The sequence below is a fragment of the Corythoichthys intestinalis genome, chromosome 5, assembly GCF_030265065.1.
Source record: "Corythoichthys intestinalis isolate RoL2023-P3 chromosome 5, ASM3026506v1, whole genome shotgun sequence".
Classification (NCBI taxonomy): domain Eukaryota; kingdom Metazoa; phylum Chordata; class Actinopteri; order Syngnathiformes; family Syngnathidae; genus Corythoichthys; species Corythoichthys intestinalis.
The window spans coordinates 1396391-1402390 of NC_080399.1; positions in this window are offsets into that span (position 1 = coordinate 1396391).

Below are 6000 nucleotides of genomic sequence, written 5' to 3' on the forward strand. Positions count from 1 at the left end.
CTTCGTTGGGCATTTTATGGCTGGATCGACTTATACTCAGGAGCGACTTGTAGTCCGAAAAATACGGTAGTAGCCCGCCATTGTTGATGTCAATAATTATGCTCATGGGTGCTGAAGCCTATAAAATCAGTCGCACCCAAGCGCCAGCAGAGGGCGACAAAACTCGGAAAAACACAACAAGTACACATTTCACTGTGCTCTCATTTTAATCTGTTTGAGCAGGGCATTTGTGCGTTAATTGCGTCAAATATATTAACGTTATTAATTTTAAAAATTAATTACCGCCCGTTAACGCGATAATTTTGACAATCCTAATAATAATAATAATAATAATAATAAATATTGGCCATTTTCATTTGCCATGAAGAAGCCCTAACCCTAAACCCTCACCCTAAACACACACACACAAAAAAAAAAAAAAACGCCCAACTTTGGTACCCCGCACAGGTCAGGCCAGTGAATGAAAACTCACCATTTTGATATGTGCAAATTTTTGGTGTTTTTAAGCATGTTCAGAACTTCAAATTGGGCATTTTCATTTGCCCTGAAGAAGCCCTAACCCAAAACCCTAACCCTAATCTGCAAATAAGCAGACTTTGGTACTCCGCTAAGGTCAGGCTCGTGAATGAAAACTCACCATTTTGATAACTTAACATCTCATATGTCTCATGAAGAGTCTTACCAATTTTGAGGAGGATCCAACTAACTGCCTCGGTGCAATGGTCTCAAACGTGCACCCTGGTTTTCGACAAAAATGGCATGTTCTTCAACATTCAATCCAAAATACCCGATTTCTTGTTGGGTTTGGAATATGGGTGCAAGAGACTTTTTGAAGCATTTTTGCACAAGGTATCATCTCCCCAAATTTCATCGCTCTACGTTGAAAAAACCTAAATGGAGAGGCCTTTTTAAAAAATTCCAGGGGGCGCCACTGAGCCATTTTTTGACATTTTTTCACAACGTTGCCAAATTATCGAAATTTCCGTGAAGCAGTATGTTTGTGCAAATTGTGGCGAGGTTCGCACGCTTAGTGCTCGGGCCCTAATAATAATAATCATTTGAAGAACAATAGGGCCTTCGCACGTGTTGGTGCTCGGGCCCTAATTAAAATGAATACTTGTATACATTCAGAAAACAGATGAATAGAAAAAAAAAAAGTGACAATCTTTGGACGGTACAAATAAATATTGACACTGACTGGAATAAAAACTAAAATGAAAAAAAAAAAGACAATTTTTGACAACACTAACAACTATTTGCAATAAATATGATGTCAAATTAAACATAATGAAATTATACTTCTTCAGGGATAATCTTTTGTCAGGCAGGACAAACTAACAACTGCTCACACACACTGCAATGAAAATTAAAGTTAATTATGACAATTTTGGGAAATACAAACAACTATTAATATTAAGAAAGAATGTCAAAATATAATAAAATACACATTTTCTTATGGGACAATCTTTTGGCAGTACAAACTAACAATTCACACTCACTAAAATGAAAAATGTTTTTGTTTTTAAGATCAGAGATCAGATTAAAAATTAGATTAAAATAAAATTATTTTAAAAAGATTAGAGATTAAAGATTAGATTAAAATCATCAAATTGTATTTCCTTATTTTTTATTTATACTTAAATTTCATTAGCGCTGTCAAAATTATCGCGTTAACGGGCGGTAATTAATTTTTCTAATTAATCCTCATTTAAAATATTTGACGCAATTAACGCACATGCCCCGCTCAAACAGATTAAAATGACAATACAATGTAATGCCCGCTTGTTACTTGTTTTTTGGCATTTGGCGCCCTCTGCTGGCGCTTGGGTCCAACTGATTTTATGGGTTAGTACCATGAGTGAGCATGGTGTAATTATTGACATCAACAATGGCGAGCTAGTAGTTTATTTTTTGATTGAAAATTTTACAAATTTTAATAAAACAAAAACATAAAGAGGGGTTTTAATATACAATTTCTATAACTTGTATTAAAAATTATCTTTTACGAACTACAAGTCTTTCTTTCCATGGATCACTTTAAGAGAATGTTAATAATGTTAATTCCATCTTGTTGATTTATTGTTATAATAAACAAATACAGTACTTATGTACCATATGTTGAATGTATATATCCGGCTTGTGTCTTATCTTTCCATTCCAACAATAATTTACTGAAAAATATGGCATATTTTATAGATGGGTTGAATTGCGATTAATTACGATTGATTAATTTTTAAGCTGTAATTAACTCGATTAATAATTTTAATCGTTTGACAGCCCTAATTAATATCTAAACCCCTGGCAACAAAAGTGAGTACACCCCTTTGAAAAAAAAAAACGTACATTCCTAAATGTCCAAACTGAGTACTGCTTGTCATTTTCCCTACAAAATGTCATGTGACTCATTACATGAGTCCTGTCAGCATTGCTGCAGAGATTGAAGAGGTGGGGGGTCAGACCATACGCCATAATTTTTAAGCTGTAATTAACTCGATTACAAATTTTAATTGTTTGACAGCCCTAAATTTTATTTATCAATTATCATTTTTATTGTATTTATAAAACATATTTTATTTTATTTTGTAAATTGTATTAAATGTTCTTATAGTTTACATGATTATTATTAGCACTATATTCTATATATATATATATATATTTTTTTAAATTATTATTACTATTTTATTTTAATGAAATATATATATTTTTACATTTATTTTTAGTTTTTTTTTTTTTTTTTTTTTTTAAATATATCAAAAAAGCATTCTGATTTTATTTCATTTTGGGGCAATACAAGGCCAAGGCTAATTTATTTGTACAACACAATTCAAGTTTACAACACGTAAAAATTTCAAAACAATACATAAAAATTACATTAAATCATCAAGAAAGTTAAAACACAATTAAAACAGCAAATAGAAATAAAAAAAACCAAAATTGAATGAAAAGACAAGGTCATATAAACAAAAAGTCAAACAAAAATCTAATGACACTCACTGTAATTAAATTCTTAATGCGACAATCTTTTGGCAGTACAAACTAACAACTACTGACAATACTAAAGCGAGTTTTTAATAACCGAACGCCACAAAAATGCAAGTATTTCAACATTTAACCACAGGATGGCGATGTTAAGCAGTATTTCAGGCCGCCGCTCCTTTGGGACCATCACATCCTTATTGTTTAACGTCATTATTATGACTTGCCGATGAAAGAAAGAAAAAAAAAAAAAAAAAATACACCGTGACGGCATGACACGTCATCGCCTGCTCTCCTCTTATGTAAATCATTGGCTCCCATTGACGGCAATAGACGTCCATCCCATTTTGAAGTGAGAGAGTGCCACTCTCCTGCTTCAAAATGGATTGGATGTTTAAGCCCCAAACCAAAAAGGAAGCTACTAAAAATCTACAGGCAGTGGCGCATGTCCCGCACAATTAACAGGAAGCAACCAAAAATGAACAGGAAATGACGCATAATGCCTCAAAGGAAGTTGCCCAAAGTCAACAAGAAGTGACTTAACGGGAAATGGCCCTAATGTTCTTCAAAATTAAACAAACAAAAAAAAAAAAAAAGAAAAAAAATCAATCAAAACTAATTGTGACTCATAAATACCCAAAAGCCAAGAGGAATTGACCCAGTATAACCAGGAAGTGACCCATAAATGCCCAAAACTAATGGGTGAATGAGTGACCAAACATCAACAGGAAGTGACCTAGAATTGCCAAAAAAAATCAACAGGAAGTCAAAACTAGACCCAAAACAAACAGGAAATGACCCGGAATTCCCCCCCAAATCAACAGGAAGCTTCAAAATTAAGACAAGTTTCCTGAGCCAAACATTGGCGTCGCCATCTTGGAAAATGTCTGCTCCGAACTTCCGGTTTAAAAAGAACAACATGAATTTCGGTTGAAGTAAGCAATGTGTTGACAAAGTTAAAACGGCAAAATCAAACCAGAGGAACCCACGGAATCTCCAAAAATGGATTCAGCACAACGTAGATGAGACTCCGAGCCTTTCTGTGCTGTGCGTGAACTCCTGGAAGCGCCTGTATAAGTGGAATATTTTGATCGGCGACCAGCTTCAAAGCGCCAGTGTAGATCTACCTCGCCGTCCGCCTTCAATCGAAACCAGCTGCAGACAATAAGTTAGGGATGTGATTATGTACAGTATGAAAATGTATCTGAACTTTTTGGAATTTCCCACATTTTTGCATAAAACCACTTGGAATTTCCCACATTCCTGCATGAAATCATCAAATGTGATCTGATCTTTGTCAGAATCACACAGATGAAAAAACAGTGTCTGCTTTACCTAAAACCACCCAAACATTTATTGCATTTCATATTTTAATGAGGATAGCATGCAAACAATGACGGGGGGGGGGGGGGGGGGGGGGGGTAAGTGAACCCCCTGCTTAACGAGACTTAAAGAACAATTGAAATCACTGATGAGAGGTTTAAAGCTGCCCTGCCCACTATAAGAAACATACCTGGTAATAATTGTCTTGATGAGAAGAATTGCCTGCCTGCGATCAAGGATTGTTGAGTTGTATAAAGCTGGGAAAGGATACAAAACCATCTCTAAATGTCTGGATGTTCATCAATCGACACCCAGAGAAATTGTCTACAAATGGAGACAGTTTGGCACTGTTGCTTCTCTCTCAAGGAGTGGCCGTCCACCAAGAGTTACGCGCAGAATACTCAGAGAGGTAAAAAAAAAAAAAAAAAAAAAAGAACCCTTCAGTGTCTGCTAAAGACTGACAGAAATCACTGGCACGGTTCAATATCTCTGTGCACACGTCAACCATATGTAAAACTATGGTCCACCAAAGACGAGCTCAGCGCAGAATACTCAGAGAGGTAAAAAAAAAAAAAAGAACCCTAGAGTGTCTGCTAAAGACTTACAGAAATCACTGGCACAGTCCAATATCTCTGTGCACACATCAACTATCATGCCAAGAATGGTGTTCATGGGAGGACTCCTTGGAGGAAGCCACTGCTGTCTTAAAAAAAAAAACATTGTTGCTCATTTAATATTGGCAAAAAGGCAGTTGGACACTCTACAGAAGTTTTGGCAAAATATTTTGTGGACTGATGAAACCAAAGTTGAATTGTTTGGGAGTAACACACAACGTCATGTGTGGACGAAAAATGGAACCGCTCACTAACATCAACACCTCATCCCAACCGTGAACCATGGTGGAGGGAGCATCATGATTTGGGGCTGTTTTGCTGCCTCAGGGCCTGGACAACTTGCAGTCATTACTGGAAGAATGAATTAAAAAGTTTTGCAGGAAAATCTGAGGCCATCTGTCAGACAGTTGAATCTAAAAAGATGGATGGATGGATGGATGGATGGATGGATGGATGGATGGATGGATGGATGGATGGATGGATGGATGGATGGATGGATGGATGGATGGATGGATGGATGGATGGATGCTGCAACAAGACAATGACCCAAAACACAGAAGTAAATCAACTTCAGAATGGTTTCAGAAGAACAAAATACACGTTCTGGAGTGGCCAAGTCAAAGTCCAGACTTGAACCCTATTGAGATGCTCTGGCATCACCTAAAGACAGCGATTCATCCCAGGAATCTGACTTAACTACAGCAGTTTTGTAGAGAAGAATGGGTCAAGATCAATGTGCCAGACTGATCTGCAGCTACAGGAAGCATCTGGTTGAAGTTATTGCTGCCAAAGGGGTGGCCACAAAATATTAAATGTGATAGTTCACTTACTTATTTTTCCCCCTTCTGTCATTGTTTGCATACAATCCTTGTTAAAATATGAAAATCTATAAATGTTTGGGTGGTTTTAGTTCAAGCAGACAATGTTTTTTCATCTGTGTGATTTTGACAAAGATCAGATCACATTTAATGGTGCTTTTATGCAGAAATGTAAGAAATTCCAAAAGGTTCAGATCCCTGTTCATACCACTGTAAGTGGCCCCAAATGCTTGGTAATGACCGAAAACAACAGGAAATGAACCCATATT